Raw genomic sequence first — 20,962 nt, forward strand, 5'->3', positions numbered from 1 at the left:
TGCTCATAACTCAAATGCACCGATGGCTAATTAAGAACTCTTATCACACATAGCGTTTTTTGAAGGATCTTCCTGAAATTTTTACAGGATGCTTGTGATGATGTTGGAAAGTCAGATGTAGAATTTGAGACCATTTCACAAATACCGTTCTTTAAGTATTAAATGTTGATAATACTTAAATTAAACACGTAACCTTATCGAAAAGTCACATAAAACTGGAATTGATAAGACAATGGTCTGAAGAATTTGTCCAATTTTTTTGCATAATACAATACTATAAAACTGATATTATACCGAATTTTCAGTGGGATCGACTAATTATTTTTGCAACAAAATAAAAAAATTAGTATCAGACGCCTATGTATAGGTATACAAATGCGTGCAAAACAATTGCTGGCGCTGCCGAATGCTCGCTCCCCCTTCACAGCTCTCGAGTTTTGCTACGCTAACTATGATGAATGTCCTTAACACTACGCTTGTGTAAAAAAATGCTATGTCTGAGCCTACGGGAGATAATGTAAATAAAAAAAAAAAAAACTATTTATCATAAACACTGAGATTATATGAGTCAATGTACCCATATGCTCTACAAATAGCTTGTAGGCCTTCGAGTGCTTGTTCAATAGTCCAATTAATATATAATCCAAATTAACAATCAGCTGTATGAAAGTGAGTGTGTGTGCGCGTTGAGAACAGAAATGTTTTTACACTTGCCAACATCAATATTGATGATTTGTTATGGTTTAAAATGTTAATATACTGCAAGACCAAACGATTTGGTATCGAATAAAGAGTGTAAAAATGAAATGCATAATATTAAATATTTAAAAAGTGTTTAATCATTTACCTAACAATATTAAACTGAAACCTTATATATTCCAATTAAAAACTAAACTTCATACCTAACTGCAAGGATTTAGCACTCAAATTTAAATTGAATTCCTAAATTCATTGTCCTATGTTTAATAGTTTTGTCAAGCGTATTATAACCAACGCTTTTAATTAAAATGATTTTGTTTACAATATTAAAATAAAAATGTAATTGGTAACTAAATCGTGTACTTAAATTTAACGAGAGTATAACCTATTGAAGAGGTTCAGGCAAAAAAATTAAAAGAGTTGGATAACGCTGAAAAAAATTACGTTTTGTTAAAGACATTACATGAGCTTGTGAATTTTATTAATATTTTTCCAGGTTGATTTTCGAAAAAAAACATACTGAATTCCATACGTTAAGATAAGCTTTTGTAGTTGTCCCTAAGTTATTGAATCATAACCAAATAAACGTTAAAATAAATCAAGACTCTTTTCTAAAAAAATTTTTCTACTTAAAAATAAGCTTTAAAAAATAAAAAAACAAGTACAAAACAGGCTCCCAAAAACCTTTACAAAATTATAAGAGTCTATGTGATAATTTAAATAAAATAATACTCTTAATAATTTTTAAAAAATAACAACAGCTCATTTTATGAAGCTGATTGAATACAAATGCATTTTCAATATCATTTCTCAATTGATACAACGCTTTCTGAGAATCTTTTGCATTGTGATCTGTCTTCAGTTTCAGTAGAGTATTTATTATATGATAATTTTTAACTTTTTTTGTCATTGAATCGTGTGTTAAAATCGTAATCTACAACAAAATTACATCAGAGAAATAATTTTATTGATGAAAAAAGAATAGTACCACGCTGTTACGTATATTTATAAAGAACTACTAGTAAAAACCTCATTACGACCGGGAGACCCAACGTACGTAAGACCCTCAAACTTACGATGAAGTAGTTTCAATTTAAATATGCTGTCATTAGGTGTAAGCTGGAGAGTTCAATCAATAAACGTGATTGGACCAGATTTTATAACGAGTCGGTATATGAGGAAATCTAATTCAAATTTGCCTTTACGCGTCTAAAAAATAAATGAAACTTTTTTTCAAGGCACATTATAATTTGAATTTTTCCTTGTTCCATGTACCCTAAATAACAAGGAAAAAATGGTGTACATGAACTTCGTAATTTGTGACACGGTTTTTCATGGCACAGAAGGTTTATAGTATTCATTTCTTAGATAATTCTGTGTGAGCAAGGACTTGAACTGCCTTATCAAACCAGCTTCTGGTTTCAATTCTGTACAACATCAAGTGTCTTTTTCGTAAGAAATCTGTCTGGATAATTAAACTTTATTCTACAACAGGATCCAATTATTAAAAAAGTGACGCTAATAATATAGTTTTCAACTGGAAAATATGCAAATAACTTCCATTGGATTCAGGTTAAAAAAAAATTACTCTAAAATTTTATGTAGATAGTTTATTATCTTACATTAAATATTTTACATAACATTGAAAATATCATAAGAAACAACTACAGATCACGAATAATTCATTAATCAGATATCATAGTCATTTTCCTGTAGTCCGATAGTTAGAGCAAGAAAAAATAGTTAGTAAAAAAATTTCTAATACCTGGAAGAAAATCATTTTAATTGTTTACAAAAATAATATGGTCTAATTATTGGAAATTATTATACGCCTTTTTATTGAATTTTTAAAAAACTTCAAGAAAATAAAATATATGTGAATCGTTGCTCATAGCCTTACCTTATCAAAGTTAGTTTGGATGTGAAGATCTTTGATTAGTTTGATTTCTAACTGTCTCGCCTCTTCAAACGTGTTGCTGGGAGTCATAAGTTAATGCCCACGATCTCGCCCCTGTCTTTCCTTCTATCAGGTCGATCTACGAAATCCGATTCCCAATCCGAATCAGGCCTATCGTTCTCAGTCATTTTGATAAAAATGTCAGTGTAACGTGGCTTTCTTAATTCATAAAGAAGTAGAAGCTCGAATTTTGGTTAAAGTTGCTTTGTTATGCCCCTCTGGTATTCCCGTATCACGGCGGAGAATATGGAATTAATTTCTTTACGTAAGTGGAGTGCCTCAACCACGTGGCAACTGATGCTATTGATCAAGGTCTAATCCAGATGAGGGCTATTCTGCCACTACGGGCGGTAGCTTGCCATCAGACATGAGGTACTTAATAACGGCTTAGTATATCTTTATTTTATGTGAATGCGGGAGCATCGTAATATATAGATGTACGAAATACACGCCAGTATCTTATGTGACAGCGAGCACCCCAAGCCGCAGAATAGCCTCTATTATAAATAAGCGGTGTAAATTTGAGTGCGTATGATGAGGAAAGGATTGTTCCTATATCCTTGCTAACATTAGTATTGATAATTTTTTTTTCTTTATTTCTTAATATATTAGCATACTTCAAAATGACACAATTTTGTACCTAATATTATTTTGTAAAAATTACTGAACGTAGATGAGTAAATCCAAGTAAAATTGCTATTGAATAAAAATTAATTAAGTTGCTAAGCGAAATTTGCTCAGTCTAGTTGAAAAAGTCTAGATGCATTCTTTGTTATAACAAAATGTTGATTGATATGATTATATCGTTGAGCTGCTAATAAAAATATTCATCGACGCACAAATCACTTTCCTAGACTTTTTTTTAAATCTTAATCGCATATTTTCAGCAAAAACGCATTATGTAATACATAGCTACAACTTAGTAATATTCACTCAACTAATTTAGGGCATTTTACTCAGCTTACCTTATTCATATTTGTCAACATTCTACTTAAGAAAATAAGTAAATTTTCCTCAAGTCCATGTACAAATCTTACTTAACGTACTTTACTTTACTACATTGAGTAACTATTACTCAACGATTAGTAGATTTTACTAAATTATTTTCCCCGTGTAGAGAACGTAAAATAAAATTTATACTATTTAACGTTTAAAAATTGTTTAATTATTTCCTTAAAAACATGAATTTAAAACCTTATTATTTTTATGTAACATCTACACTTGATTTATAATTTCTAGTATTAAGAATTTTTAATTAATGTTTAATTAGTATTAATAATCAAATTTAATTTGTTTTAATTCGTTTGTCAAAGGTATAACTAATGCTTATCCTTTCACTTATTTGTTTTCTTCACGTTAGAGTGGCACTTAATATTTTATTTGAATAATTGACAATGAAACTTGATTATTTATTGAATCGTAAATTTAAATTCAAATTCATTAATGATATAACGTGTTAAGGATAATTCGGCAATAGATAAAAATTTAAGATAACGCTGAAAAAAAATACGTTCATTATTAAACATTATATTTGCGTACGATTTTTTGATATATTTATTTCCAGACGTAATTTCAAAAAACAAAATTATAAACGCATATTAACAGGGGCTTTCATAGGCGTCAGTTAGTAATTAAATTTAATTTAAACAAAGGTTTTGATAAATCAAAACTGTTTCCTAAAAAATTTGTCCAAGTTAAGAATAAGCTTTAAAAAAAATAAACCAAAAAAAAAGCAACCAAAAAATCTTTAAAAATCATGAGTATGCGTTAAAGTGTAAAATAAAATGATTTTTTTCTTGAAAATACAGCTGGAACAAAATATTGAGAAAGTTTATCCGCACGTACAATAGTTTTTAAAAAAACGTAATTTTTCGATGCTACCCAACAGTTTTTTTTTTTTGCCAAAACACCCTTTGGTCTATAGTTACAAGCCTTAAAGTAATTAAATACGTGATGAATTCTAAAAACGCAATAACAGCATTTAAATTTTTTTCATACTTAGATATTGTACATATAAATTTACTTCATTTATATAAATAAGGGTGAACCTAAATTAAATAAATTTGAACGTATAAAATCAAAGTAATTTTTTGTTTTGAACAAATTTTAATGTCCGTTTAAGCAAATACAGACTTATTCAGTTATTTCAGGAAACGTCACTTAAACAAAAAAAATACAATATCCAGTACCAATTATATTGACTAAGCCAAATATAATATTTGTAATTACTTCTTACATTTGAATAAATTTAACATTAGAAATTTTTAATAATTGTTAGAAAAAATACGATATTTATTCAACAAGTTAGTCAAGGGATAAGCACAAGAATTATAATCAAAGACATTTTTTGCTTTTATTCGATTTATGTGAAAAAAATGACAGCATTAAAGAATATACTTTAAGACTATTTTGATCTTATTTTCTCTCGTTTACTATATATTACACGCAATGATTAGTAATGTAGCTAAATGTCAAATTTAATCAATACACATGATGTAACATTTGCTTAAGGAATATGTTCCGGGGTGCACAATGCAGATCAACGAGGCGGAGTCTCTCCACTTCGACCGGGCCTGTGTTGCCCGGATACCCAATGGTGACACTCCCTGTAAAATATTTTGTGGGTCTCGTGCGCTGAGACACCGCTGCGAAATATTGTATCGCGGCTGTAAGGTGTCTGTCGTCGCTTTTCGCGACGATCGTTTATAATTATTAATAAAGGAGAAAATTGAGGCACACCAAAAGAAGTAGCACTCGCGAGTATTTTTTTAATAAGAAGTATACTCAATTAAATAATATAAACTGAAATACAAAATATTACTCGCGGGTGTGTGTGTAATTCTCGCACGTCGAGCGCGCTTGCTCATCTAGGGCCGCTGCCCTTTACAATAAACTGCCTGTTGGCAGGTACTTACGGCGATGCGGGGTCGCTCCCCGACGATACTTCTCGCAGGCCAAGTCTACACGGGAGCAGTGGAGCGGTTACGCTGAGGTCAGTAGGCGTCCCTACTGGCAGCGTTCGAAGGCCGAGATCGACGGTATCGGCCTCGGTGACCCTGAGTCCGGCGTCGCCTGCTATCCCAGCAGGACCCGGACACTCAGCACCAAGCACTGTACCGGGGACAGCTCAAGTACAGCCGCCACGACAACAATCGCAGGAACGGAAACACTCCAGAGGACGCGTCTCACGTCCTCCAAAACAGAATTCGCTTCTCGCGAGGGAAATTGCCTTGAGGAAATTGCTTCTCGCAACCACCAACAAAAACTCGCTTCACGCGCGTTCGCTGGCCCTAGCTAATCTGCCCCCTTTTCGGCTTTTTCTTCCCTTTCCATCCTTTCCTAACTGTCCTCTTCGTTTTTCCCTTTTCCTTCTTTCCCTATCGGTCCTAGCCTACCGATGATGGCTCGACGGTATTTCACCGTCACAAATAATAAATAACATCCATTAAACATACTACGAAAATTAATCTTGCCAAAAAATTACTTGGCCTTTATTATTCTGAATTGTAGTGTAATGTTATTAGGACAATTAAACATAAGGCATATTTACATATTTAGGAGTATGATGATCGAGGTCGTTTTTCTGGAACATCTACCAAAACCTCTCACATCTTCGACATACCCCATCATGTAAGGCCAATTCATTGATAAAATATTTTTTACACATCTAATATTGATAAAATTCTAATTTTATTATTAATTGTGAGTTTGTGAGAAAATACTCCATTGTGAGTCAATGCATTTAAAAGATTAAAGCTAGGCTCGCTGGGACTTGAAGTTTAATTTTTTTTAACCGAGAAATTGATTTAAACTATAGTTAACCTTATTGTAACTGCATTTTAATGATTATGGAAGAAATTAACAGGGTTTCCTGATTCGATGGTTACATCGAATACCTAAGAAGCCATACGTGCAAACTTATGTTATAATACTTACTAATGTTAATTTAAATTAAGACTGTTTTTGCGTTTTACTAAAAATTACGGTGTCAAGTATGAAATTATATTTATAATCGTGTTAAAACAATCAAAAAACAATGGTGCGTATTCTACTAAGGTAAGCACAAACAGTTCCATGGGCCTGGTGCTAACCCATGCCGCACACGGGGCCATACCGTGTAACTATTTTTCTGTACATCGGCGTATGTTATAATATAGGCCCACGAAGCAAAATAAAGTTATATGTTATGGTCCTAGATATGGCGATAATAATTATAGCGTCTAACCTTTCTACATTACATTTATGGACAAATGATTAAAAACAAATATTGTATTTACTGTTCTGTTTCATAATAATGAATATAAATGAAAATGTAATTATTAATATACTTAAATTTGAATTAAACAAGATCATAACGTATTAAAGAGGTTTCGGCAAAAAAGTTAAAAGAGTTGAATAAGGCTAAATAAATAACATTTCTTAAAAGACGTTACATGAGCGTGTGAATTTTTACAATATTTTTTCCTGTGTGTATTTTCGAAAAAAAAATACTCAATTCCATAAGATAGCAAAGGCTTTCATGGGGATCACTGGGTCATTGGATTATATTTAAACAAACGTTTAGATAAATGAAAACTATTTTCTAAAAAATTTTTTCTAATTAGAAAGTAAGCTTAAAAAAAATTAAATAAATACTAAAACGGCACCCAAAAACTTTTAAAAACCTATAAGCGTCCATATTATAATTTTTATTAAATAATACTCTTATTTGTTTTAAAAAAACAATAAGAGCTTATTTTATCAAGCTGATTGGATAGAAATGCTTTGTCAAGATACCTTCTCAACTGACATAACGCTTTCTAAAAAATTTTCTATATTATGATCTGCCTTTAATAGAGTATTCAATTTAACATAATTTTGAACAATTTATGTGATTGAATCGTGTATTGGAGTCGTGCTTTACAAAAACAATTACATCAGAAAAATACTTTTAAGAATACAAAATTTTTCTTAAAAAGCCTGAGCATTTCTTAAGATACCATTTGTTTTTTTATGCGATACAATTGCGATAAAATCTAAAGCAACGTTTTTGACTATCTCGCGCGTTGCATGAAAAAATAGAGGAAAGAAATAATTAATTATGCATTTCCGATTCGTAGCTTAAATATTTTTCTTACAGGCTTAACTGCATCAATTACCACTTTTGAGTCATCAGTATGGAATTTTCCTACATTTGCAATATTTTAACGACAATTTTAAAAGAATTTTTTGGAAAGCTGTGAAGATTTACCCTCAATAAAAGCTCTGTTACAACCAGGAGATTCAACGTACATAAGACCCTCAAACTTACGATGAAGTAGTTTCAATTTAAATATGCTGTCATTAGGTGTAAGCTGGAGAGTTCAATCAACAAACGTGAGCAGACCAGATTTACTTAAACATATACTATGAACCACATACAAAAAAAATCAGTTCTTCGTCAGCTTATCTACGTATGACCAGCGCAAGATCAATACATAGCTAGAACACTCATAAAAACAATAGCAGAAGAGGCCAAATATATCCAAAACTTGCGGTCGCAGGGGAAAAAAGGCGCTTGGACGCGAGTTTGAGTAGATTGGCCGGAATATTCAAAGCGTAGAAGTAAAAGTAGCTCACATTTGCTACGAGTAGATACGTGGCCCTATCTGTAGGGTTGTGATTGGTTGGAGCACTGGGCTCCAAAATTGGATTGTTCCGGTGTGGTGGTGGTAGTTTTGATGTTGGAAAAGGCTTGATGTATTATTCATTTCATATGAAAGTATTAATATTTTAAATCTCTGCCACCTACGTTGGTTTATTTTATGGAATGTTTGTAGTTGTACATAGAGAACTATCAAAAAAGTTAAGGAAGGAAAGGAAAAATTACGACGATCTTCTTAGATTTAAAAAAAAACTGCTTAAAAAGTAAAAATTTTGTTTATTTTGTAGGTCACTTTGTTAAAATTTTTCATAATAAATAATGATGATCCACTTGAATCACTTGCACTTCCGTAACTAATGTTTCTAAAATTATTTACAACATACGTCTTCAAGACCTAAAAATTTACAACTAGATGAATTACAGTAGTGTAACATGCAAAAGCCTTTTTTTTTAATATCAAAATAGTAACAAAGAGTATTTTCTTCAGTTTTGTTCAGTATGTGCTGTACTAAATGAGTAGGTATTTTGGTGCTTAGTTTTATCTTGCGGTCAATATCATACTTTTTTTTTTTTGGTTTCTTTTTACAAGAAAAAAAAGCCACGCTTTCGTCAAATCACTAAACTGGCATTTAATTTAAAAAAAATAGTACACACACCTACAAATGATTGGCTTGTGATTCCATACAAACACCCAAAAGAGAGCGGTCGATCAATGACATGACGTACTTACAAATGGGTCAGTGCTTGATTCAAAAAACAGATTATAGTAAAAATAAACGTGAAACAAAAACACGAGCTGGAAATAAACGAGCAATTATAAATATATTATAAGCAAAGCTGCGCAGTAAAAGGTGGTAAAATTCAATCGTCATGCCCATTGATCGCGTCAGTACTGACACGCGATAGAGAAGGGCATCGAGTTTTCTTCTTCGGCTCAACTTTACATGTATAGTGTTGCTTCATTTTGTACATGTATAGTGTTTGCTGTTTTTAAAAACGGAGAGGCCGTTAATATTGTATATTAACCACAGGAAAAGAGCTTAAGTGCTTTGGCGCTTGGGGAATTCTATGCGTATAGAGTAAAGCCTTATTATTGTATTTGGTACTGTTTGTACGGACTAGTAGGTGGTAATTTTTCAACTAAATTTTACTTGTACTTATAGTTTTAAGCTTAAAAAAATTGTTCGACGTTAAAGGTAAACCAGAAAGGTACACAAATATTCGATTGGTACAGTATATGCACTTTGCAAACAATAGAAAGCTTACTAACACATCAAATCGTATACGGTGTACTTGATGAAAAAGCATTATGGAGTAATAAAAAATGATGCATCTAATATTACTGTTACTGTTGATTTGATCCTCATTCCAAAATTATTTTGCTTTTTATGTACTTACAACACACAGATACAAATTGATAAACAAAAGACGTTATCACATAATGTAGACTACTGAAAATCCACCTCAAAGAAATATCTTCCTTGAAGCTACCGACCAAAGACTATATATATACTCTAAGGCGTAAATTTATGCATAATTATTAGTTTTCTTGTGACATCTACGGTCGTAGAAGGGCCGTCAAGCCTATGACGCGTTGCTTTCAAATTTGGTCATGTATTGGTTTCTTTGCTACCTGTCCTACGTTGATTGGCTTCTGTTTTGTTTGTAGTTGGAAAAACAAATAAAAAGAGGGGAAGTTTGGAAGGGGTTGACAGTGTCGATGGGCGTGAATTTCCTCCCACTTCATGGCCAGGGTATTTTGGTGGTGGGAAATGGGATTCCAAGCCCTTCGAGGCACAGCCCTACCACGTCACTGTCTCGCAGTGCGTCAACTAGACAACAACTTAACCTAAAGTGATCACCGCATTCTACGATTCCGATTCAGACTGACAAAGAAGTTTAGCGCTCAACTCGATATTTATCCATGAAAAGTGTCCTGTGAAACTCGAGAAAACCAAACTTCCAGCATCCAAAGATTGTCCATTCCAGCCGTGCCCGGCTTCATCTAAGGAGATTCTAGAAGCCATCGTTGCATCACAAGAATCGAGTTATCAAGTAAGTGCACACTTATAAGTCCTCTCTTTTGCAGAACTACATTCATCGCGCTTTTGTTACAATCATCTTGTTTCTTTTTAAATGATATAATTTTAAATACTAAGGAAGCAAATATTTACACAACAATAACTGAAAGCCATCTTTGGACTAATACAAGAAAGTGAATAATTTTCGAATAATTTAATAATAGCAGAGTTTACACCTGGCGCGCATCCAATTAGGGGAAGCACAAAAAGTCCTTTGGGCTTGGTGCTTGCCCTGACGACCTGTGCTACCACGTATGAAAACTCTAATTCTGTTATTGTTATTGTTTCTTATTATTATTTATACATTTTTTTCAAGTTGCCTCGACAAAAACAAAAATGATACATTCTTTACGTTCCTTAGAAGCGTTTGTCAAAAGAAAAAATTAAAGTAAATTTTTCCATTAATGCAGTATTGACTAAGAAAAGCTTAAATTGTGTCATGTATGAGGACAGTAAGGGCAGTTTCTTGTATACTAAAGTAATAATTTAGAGTAAAAGTGTTGTAAACACAATAAAACTTCTTTTTTGTTAACAAAAATGTTGCCAATTTTTTGCAAAACAGCGTTGACTTTACTTAATTTTGATTGACGTAATTTAACCAGTGTAACCAACAATTTCTGTGTAAAAAAGTTTTATCGAACTAAAAAAAACTTTATTATTTTTGTTGCATTTTCAGTAAATTATCTTCAAAACCTTTAAAACCAACCAAAACGTCGTTCCGTTTGATATCTCGGATGTACGCGAAAAATTTACATTAAAAACTAGCTACTTTCCGCTGATGTGGCAGCGCGGAAAGCCGTAGGCCATGCCCTCCCTCCCCATCATATAGGAGTTTGCGAGTGGCTCGCCGCGCCACCGCGTCTGCGAAAAATAGCCAGTTTTTGATATATATTTTTTGGGTACATCCGAAACTTCAAACGGAATGACGTAAAGGTAGGTTGTAGAGTAACTTTCTACAAGATATACCTTGTATTTAACATTTAAATCTTAATATGCTAAGGATCGCGAGTTATAGATTTTTAAAGAAACCGTCTGACGTGGCACTTTTTTCGAAATTGCGAAAAACGGCTGGACCGATTTTATCCCACCGGAGCATATTTTTTTCGTCTCGAAATTACGCATCTTTTTGTCCGACTTTCTAGTTCTGTCCTAGACGTTAACAACCATTATTGGCCATTATTACCATGTTTTTGGACCGTTAGCTGACAAAGTTTGGAGTCTAAAACTAATGAGATTTGTTCTAAAACCGCTTAACTACCACCCAGATTTTTTTCGCGTCAGAAGCAATTTTTCAAATTGAAATCCAATTTTTATTCTACTATATAAAGTGTCGGAAAAATGGTAGTTAAAATAAACAATAGTTAAAAAACGCTGAAAGTTACAAAATTTTACAAAGTTCGTCCAATTTTAGCTTAGCTTCGATTTCAAATGGCGTACACCTATCAACACACAGCACTTATCGACATTATAAAAAAAAGAATGTCAAGATTTGTTAAAAATTTTTATTGTTTTTATAAACAACTTCTGACGACACACTAAGGCAAAAAAAATGATAAAAAAGGCAAAAAATGCCTTGAAGTTGATTTATAATTTAGTTTTAGAAAAATTTTGTGTCCCAATGTAGACGTTCAAAGCATTTTGGCTTTTTTAAGACTTCTTTAACAAAATATACATGTTTCCGTAAAAATTATTATTTCTATTAGAATTTAAAAAAAGGAACGCTTCTGGATTTTTTTGTATGTAATGTCAAATCACATTATTCATTATCTTTTAAGATATTTAATCAGTCTTACAACTCAATCGAAACTAAAAAAATTTTGACTAAAATTCATAAATAATAGCAAAACATTCATTTGAAACAAAAACATCGAAACGCCTCTTCTACATTTTTTATATCTTATGTAATTTAAACCATGGAATAAAAATAGTGATAAATATTTGTTTTACTATACTTTACTAGTTGTACTCACGTCAAGCAGTATCACTTTTATTAACTCGTATAAAGTACATGTATGTTATGATCTCTTCAATTATATGAGGAAGCATTTGAACTCTACATATACATTTTTAGCTAAAAATGATGAAGCTGATAACCAGCCTCGTTATAATATTGACCGTTGTTTTATTCATGCCATGTGATGCAACAAAAAACATGGAAAGTCAAGTTCCGGTAATTTTAGCTGTGCAAAATATCTATAAGACCACCAGCATAGGAATTATTTATAGGAGCAATGAAGGTGAGCAAAAGTAAAGAGCTTATTAAAAAGATATTAATTTTTAATTACGAAAATTTTTCTCTTGAATCTACAGATATACATTCGGTGGTTAACATGGTTAAAGAATTTTCGCGTAAAATGGTATATTCCGTAGCTTCAACTATATCAGATCTTCCAGCGAAGTACCCAAAAATAAGAAATTACTCGAAAACCCTTTTTGTGGTGTTTTTGAATACTGACAATGATTTCGAAAAATTTACACACTTCTCGAAGGATCACAATCTATCGCCTCACGTATGGCTTTTGTTATTTCGGCCTGCCGTTACTGAAGAGATTCATAGCACTTGTCGATATCCACAAAAGAATTACCTCCACTTGAATCTAAAAAGTGAAGTCCTCATAAAATGTGGAAATAACAAATACATTCGAGAGTGGTTCGCTGTCGGCTTCCAGAATAAATTACAAATTTTTAAATCATTCGAGTGGAGCAAGGAGAAAGGATTAACTACCCTCGATAAGCGAACTTTAGTTCAGAGACGAAAGAATTTAAGTGGGGCGTCGATTAAAATTACTGATGAGGTGAAAAATTAGTTTGATGAAACTTTGGTTTATTTTAAATTAACACAACCATATCATAAAAAATAATTTATTATATTTTTGTATGATTCGTAGCCTTCCACTTTTGGTTCTGAAATAGTTAAAGATTTTGCATTAAACACAGGATTGTCATGGGAATTTAACGAAAGTGTCAAGAACATATCAATGAATTCTACAAAATTTATAAATGAAAGTATAATTTTTCCTATTAAGTTTTTAACCGACGAAACTCTAGATAAGTATGACATATCGTTCGAAATCATGGAATACCGAGATGCAATATGGTATAAATTACCAGGAACGCAGGAGATTCCATGGAGAGCTTACTTTGAGGTAAAATATTTTGATTGTAAAATATTTATCACTTGATTTGTTTATAACCTTTTTGTATTACTTTTTATTAAACAGGTTTTCAACAAGCGACTTTGGATTTTCTTGATCATACTTGTAGCTGTTTCATCAATTTTATTTAGCATAATTTTAGTATTACATAATGATAGAAGAGGATTTATTCATAAGCTTTCAGACAGATTTTTGAACGTATGGAGGATGTTTGTTTATCAGGAATTGACAGGTAAGCTGTTATGAAAGGTTTCCTACAAAAATATAGCAAAGAGGTAATCATTACGTTATTTTTACTATATCGTACAAGATTTTAAAGATAATTTACATTTATGAAGTATAATTACTTTTTTTTGTTAGTTATTTTTTTTTATGTTCTTTACAAAAAAAGTATCAAATAGTAAATCACCTTTAAAGAATAAAAAGGTTTGTCCATAGTTTTATTAAAAGTAATGTATACATAATGCATTCGTAAAAAAAAAGGAATGTTAGGTAATTGAAGCTATTCTTACCAAAATCCTATTTGATTTTTTTTTTATTTTTCAAATCACCGATATTATAAATATTTTTTTTTTTCTATTTATTGTCGTGACATATATCATTGCATTTTCTGATGCTCTTCCTTTTTAACATAATGTATAAATGTAGTTTCTTTCAGAAACTAGTTTTTTAATGCAGTTACTCACACACGTACAATTGTTAAATTATTTATACTCTAATTAATGTTATTTTATTATTTGTACACATGTAACAGATCTGTATAGTTACAATTAGTCTAATAAAACTTAAATATACGACTGTCAGGGGTGTATTCAATTATTATATAATTTTGTATTTAACTATTATTAAACATACCATTGAAACGAAATAAGAATTATGAAAAGTTATATTTAAAAATTATTATAAAGCTTTGTTTATAATTATTTTTTCTATGAGCGATTGTGTGGCATATTAATGTCTAGCTCTACACGAGGAACATACAGTATGAAACTAAACCTTGTAAGAATTATCATTGCTTCTATTTAAAAAAATTTAATTATTATGGGCAGCTATTAATTCTTTTTTGATACAAGGCATTTGAATTTTAGATAAATAGGAACTGAATCATAAAAATATATGAATATTAAAAATTAAGTCAAGTATATTGATTTTAATTTATTCAGCATTGACTGCGTTGACAACGTTGAATACGTATGAATCAAAGATTTATATGAGTGAGTACACAAAAGACTTTCAAATTTGTATCCCAATTTTTAGTAGAAATTTTGATGGTCGCAATATCAAGTGCCACGAGGGAAAAATCGTGAACACAGGTTTCAGTCAAGGTGACACCGTTTTCTGTCTTGCCAAAATTATATCTATTGCACTAAGAGAAAAGAATAAAAAAAATTATTTAAAAATTTCAGCAAAAATTACCATTCTGCGCAGTAATTTGCGGTTGGCAAAAAATAAAGAAATTATTATAATTTTTAATAGTAAACATTATTGTTTTAAAATCTAAAATTACAGTTCGAAAGAGTAAAAGTTACGGTTAAAACAGTAAAAATTACTATGCTAGAACAGTGAACCTTAAAAAAATCGGTCAATACGTTTTACTCTTCAACATAGAAATTTTTACTGTTCTAACCATAAGTTTTACTTTTCAAACCATAATTTTAACTGCTTAATTAATAATGCTTACAGTTAAAAATAATAACCATTTTTTTTTTTCATTCAGTTTCCTGTACAGAATGGTGATTTTTGCTGGAATTTCTCTATAATTTTTTTTTTTTTTTTTTTTCTCAGTGCACTTAATTTACATAGCATATTTCATAATAGGGATATTATAATACCATCAAAATTGAAAACAGTTTGTCACCCCTGATGAAACCCGTGTTTACAATCTTTCCTGAACAGTTCATGACATTGTAAGCAAGATGAGCCATATACGAAGGGTGTGTCAAAAAAAAAATCTTTTAAAATGGAGGATTTGAAGTTGTTTTCGAAAAATGCGAATCAAGCTTTATAGTATACATAAAGAAAAAACTTACTGATTGAAAATAATAGTTATTTTTGTCACACATGCACCATCACGGACAGAGCTATTTTGTGGACTATAGGATAGCCCCAGGTGGATAGCAACTGTAGTGAATACTATTTTGTCTACCAAAGGCACTGTTATAGTCCAAACATCAAGATTACGAAAAAGGCCACGAGGTAGAAAATAGTATGTTACGATACAAGATCATCAAAAGTTTTATCGACTTCTTTTTTCAGCAAAATTGCCTTTTTTTCTCCACCCCCTTCCAGTATTGCGTGGCCTCCCTTCCTTCTCCCCAGTGCTCAGTGCCCAGAGTAGTTTCCCTTACCAAGAGCTGAACGTATAGTACTATAATATTAAAAAATGACCTGTTATATAGGTATTCTTCAGCTTGGAAGTATACTAGATATCCAAAAAAAAAGACGTTAGTTGTTAAATAAGAGTTATTGTTGAAATAAACGCTTGTAACAGGTAATTGTTCTCAAGTAGATTGCACCATGCTAGTTAATATCGACATATTTTCCCCTGAAGGTGCCGCTATTTTGAATTGTTTTACGAAGCCATGAAAAGTACTAATCTGCCAACAAAAGATCTATAATCTGAAGGCGAATGCTCCTTAAAAAAGAAAGATGTGCAGAAAAATTTAGGAATTGAACGAACCTGTGAAAGCTTTTAAAAGCATAGAAAAGGGGGGGGTGCTCTCGCTCCAACTAGGCAAAACTATTCCTCTATCCGTTAAGTATAATTGTGGGACACGTCTATAAATGCAAATATTTTGATTTTGCACGATTTTTGGAAACTTGAATTGAAAAAAATTTTTAAATCATTAATAACGATTTAAGTTTGCGAGATTTATGTCTTAACAACTGTATGACCATCGTATACTGTTGAATATAATCTAGCAATTAGAAAACTTGAATTATAGGATTGCCAAACTATATTTACAGTTTTTCAAAATTTACAGATGTACAATTCAACTCCGTATCATCAAAGATGGCCAGACTATCTCTATATCTGACAACATTTATCATTATATCAATGTACGCAGGCTGTTTCACAAGCTTCGCTACAGTTTCAATACCACACATTCCATTTAAAAATGCGAGGGGATTCTTGGAGGATAAAACATATCAATTGATCATGGATAAAAAATTCGACTATTTAACGTTTTTTTCGGTAATTTTATAAAGTTCAAACTAAATATAACATTTACATTATATTTAAAAACTTTACCTCATGACATTTTTTAGAGCTCGAAGAACGATATAAATGACGAACTGAGATTGTTTTTGAGGGACGTGAATAGTCTACCTACAACCCCAGAAGATGTTTTTCAGCAGGTAATTTCAAATATTTAGTTTTTGTGTTGATTATTTTTTTTAAATACGTAACAACGTATCATCTTTCACAATAGCATTGAAAACACTTTTTCTCATAAAATTTTGTAAATCTTCGCGAAATGGTGCTTAAAGTATTTCTAAAAGGATGGTATTTTACATTTTACTATAGAACACCATTTTTGGCCCAATTAAAAATTCTACAAAAGTGAATAAAAAATATCTTAAACATTTTACTCGAAAAATAATACTACGAAGATGTTATTGAATGTTACAACATAATTTTTTATTAATTCAGACGTCAATACCAAAAAATTCATATCTGTAACAGTGTATGTGTGTGTGATTGTGTACCCGTGCACGTGTGGGAAAGTGCCAATCGGGTTATAGGCTGGTACACTAAACTCGAGCACTTTGAGAAAGTTCTTAAAAGCTACAAAGGTTTAATAAATTCAAATTGATTATTTTTTTACTAGAGGCCCAAAGTAAAACTGCCGCTTTGTGCCCTCAGGTCACACTTTGCGCCCTTGTAATCACTTTGGGCCCACAGACAAAAAAGTTTTTTGCGGTCTCCGGGCCCGAAGTACTTTTCTGCTTTAGGGCCCAAAGTGATTTACTAGGCGCAAAGTGTGCCCACGGGCACGAAATTGCACTTTACGCCCTCAGTAAGAAGAATATTATACGTGACTCGGGTACCATCATAAAACCATCGTGCACTACGGGCGCTCATTTTTATACTTTTTGCCCTTGTGACGTAATGCACCATTTTTCAGTGTATGAATAATTTCAAGTATTTTTTAAATTTTAGATATGCAACGAAAGGGTAGTTTTATATAGACCCGATGTATCACGACATCCAGCAATTTAAAAGATCCGTTGCAAAATCTTAGCTTTTCCATTACGCAATATTAGAAAAAAAGGTATTGCTCTGAACAAAGAAGATCCAATTCTTCCATTTTTGAATCATCAGTAAGTATTAAAAATTCGAAAAAAATCGTTGTCTAGAAATTTTAACAAAATTTTTTTTCAGCATTCTGAAGTACAGGGAGGGTGGAATAATATCTCATAGGAGGAAGGAAAGTCTTGACACTGATCGCATTTTTAAAAAAGTTTCATTTACATCATTCGGTATGACTGAGGTCGCCCCACTGTTTGTATTTTTAATAAGTGGATTTGTCCTTAGCTTCATCATATTTATATATGAGAAATGTCACAGACGCATTGTACTGTATTTTGTAAGAAAACCGTGTAGGAAAATCAAGAAAATTAGAAAACCAAAGAAAACCAACCGTTTGTATAATGATGGGAAGCCTTTTTCAATCTATTCTCAGTACAGAGAGCCACAGCCAAGCCCCTTGTGGCCTTATACCCCGTAAAAAGATTACCGTAATACGGTAAATCACAAAATAGTACATAACATCACTATGCCATTGAGTACAAAGATAAGCGCCCGAAGTGAACGGTCGGTTGTAGTATGTGTGTGTCCAAGTCGTGTATATTGTTTTTCTTACCAAGGGCGCTTAATTAACCACTTTGGGCCCGAAGAGTGCAAAAAACTTTTCTGCCCGTGGGCCAAAAGTGATTATAAAGGCGCAAAGCGGCCGTTGAAGTTTGTACCCATAGAATGGAAATGAATATCAAGATAATGTACTTTTAATGAGAGAATTTTTGAACAAAGCTAATAAATAAACCATTAGCTAGACGTACATAAATAAAAACAGTTTTCGTACAATTTTCGCAAAGAAAAAAAATCTCGCCTGAAGGTCAGATGTTTTAGTATTATAGTGCCCAAAGTACAAACGTTGTTTTACTTTGCAAAAGCTCAAAAAACTTGCGTTTAACCAAAAATTTTTTTGATTTTACTTCTCAGAAAACATGAAGTTGGACTTTCTAAAATTTTGGTAATTTCTTTGTTGTAATCAAAAGAGCGTCGAAACGTTTTGAAAAATGTCAAAAAGGAACGAAACATCATTATAACTTTCTTAAAATTTATTCTTGAAATGCGGGACTGTAATCCAAAACTTTGAATAGGATACCTATCATTGTTATATTGTTCATAATTTAACTGATCAGACAATTGCGAATAAAAGACAATCATATAATTGGAGTTATGAACTAAAAACTAGAAAAATATACTGTTAATAATCAAAGGCAAAATATATTAAATTTTTTGTTGTTGGTTAAATCATTGTAATACTTATAAGTGTTGGTTTGAAGTGAAACTGTTTTTGCGTTTTCCTAGAAATTACGGCGTCAAGTATAGAATTATATTTTAAATCATGTTAAATCATTTTTTTTTTTAAGTGGTGCTTATTCCACCAAGGCAAACACAAGGAGTATCACGGGTCTGGTGCTACCCTGTTGACATGCAGCACCAGGTTCGAAGATAATCATGCATAGCATCTAACCTTTTAATGTTACATTTGTGGTAAAAATATAAAACCGTCATAAAATTATTTGATCAAACTTTAGGAATTTTCTACCCAAAACATGCGAGGCTGACAGCACATTCAGTTTTTCGTTTATTATGTGCCAAGAAATACGAAAACAATCATCATTCGGAGAGAAAATAAAATTTATTTTACTTAGAGCATAAAAATTGTTACCGATGATCAAATAATCAATTACTAGCAAATAAAGTCAAACACCTTTGCTTACCGAATTCAGGGGATCAAAGTGCATCAAATAAAAAAAATGTATTTATAGACCTTTATCAGCCATGGACATTTATTAGCAAAATCTACCTATACGTGGCTAAACGTGTGAAAGTTATATGCGAGAAAAAACAAGAAACTTTAAAAACGATGCTTAAATATTAATACAATATTGGCGTATGTCAGTTGTCTAAATTCCAATTAATTTAGCCACAGTAAAACGAACGGTGAACATTGCTACGAGCTGGTACTATTAAATAAAAAGTTAAACTGAAATGAAAATTATAACCTTTTAATACTTATTAAGCAGAATAATAAGTTTATTGGTCACTTACCACTTTACGTTATGTGTGTTGACAATATTAAGAGTCTTAAAATTTGTTTTTTAATGTAAGTTATAAAAAAAAAAGTTAATCAATAAAAAAAAAATGCAAAGTCCAACTGTGGTCTCATTGGTTTGGAAGCCGTGTAAAATAAAGGTCCCCATTGCTGCGTAAGTGATGAATCACATTAAATCTGAGGCGGTGTCTTAATATGCCGATGACAATAGCATATGTGCAAAGTAACATAGCAATGTATATAGCTGTTATACGCATCGTTCATCAAAATGGCTGTAACATATGTATGAAAAAAGTAAAGTAGATTCTAAATTAAACGTTTTATTAAAGTATTCATGATATTATTAGTGTATCAGTGTACTAATTTGTAAAATTCTATAAAAGTGTCGAAATAAAGATCATGTGGGTTTATTCGTTCGTATTTTTATGTTTTACTTATGTACTCTATACTTATATTTGCTTATGTACCCCGAAATATTGTAAAAAAATGGCACGTTATTCTTGATTTTTTTAAAAAAATACAAAAACAAAAAGTTCAAATTAAACTTGACGGCAAAATTTGGGAAAAAATGTATGATTGTAACAAGCAGGTGTTAAAACATCACAATTTTTTCTTTCTTATTTGATGATTATTTTAATAATACATCCTACCAGTAATTTTTTTGCAAAGTTCCTTGTTTTATTGATCAAAATTCTTAACTCTTGAAAAAAATGAATCATCATGTTATCAATTGGCTTAGTTTGAATCAAGGTTAACAAGAAACTTTTGATAGTTTTATGAATGTAATAATGAAAAGTTTTATGAAAGAAAAATATGTGACAACAGACCACTTACTTCATTGTTAGTTATACGCAATAACAGAGAAAGTCTATGTCTAAAAAGAAAACTAAAAGCTTTTCTTAATGGGTAACTTCAAGGTGAACATTGAAACTCTATTAAATTATGTTTTTTCGTTGGTATTTTAGTATTTTTTAATAGAAAAAATTCATACCTAGACTAGATAGAAAGTTCGATTTATCTATTGAACCATTAAATTACTATGTTAAGTCTTGCATATACATTTTTTTGCTAGAGATATCTCTTGTAGCAACAATGCC

At 31.5% G+C, this 20,962-nt stretch overlaps 1 long non-coding RNA gene across 1 annotated transcript; it reads left to right on the forward strand.

Moving 5' to 3' along the window:
• The first annotated feature begins 13,018 nt into the window (after window positions 1-13,018).
• Window positions 13,019-13,784, forward strand: LOC149373894 (uncharacterized). The gene is made up of 3 exons (XR_016293263.1): window positions 13,019-13,155; window positions 13,249-13,506; window positions 13,582-13,784. It is a non-coding gene; the product is annotated as an uncharacterized LOC149373894 (long non-coding RNA).
• The last annotated feature ends 7,178 nt before the right edge of the window (window positions 13,785-20,962 follow it).

The sequence above is a fragment of the Copidosoma floridanum genome, unplaced genomic scaffold, assembly GCF_036245765.1.
Source record: "Copidosoma floridanum isolate Cflo_tuat_1 unplaced genomic scaffold, Cflo_Japanese_pri ptg000025l, whole genome shotgun sequence".
Classification (NCBI taxonomy): Eukaryota; Metazoa; Arthropoda; class Insecta; order Hymenoptera; family Encyrtidae; genus Copidosoma; species Copidosoma floridanum.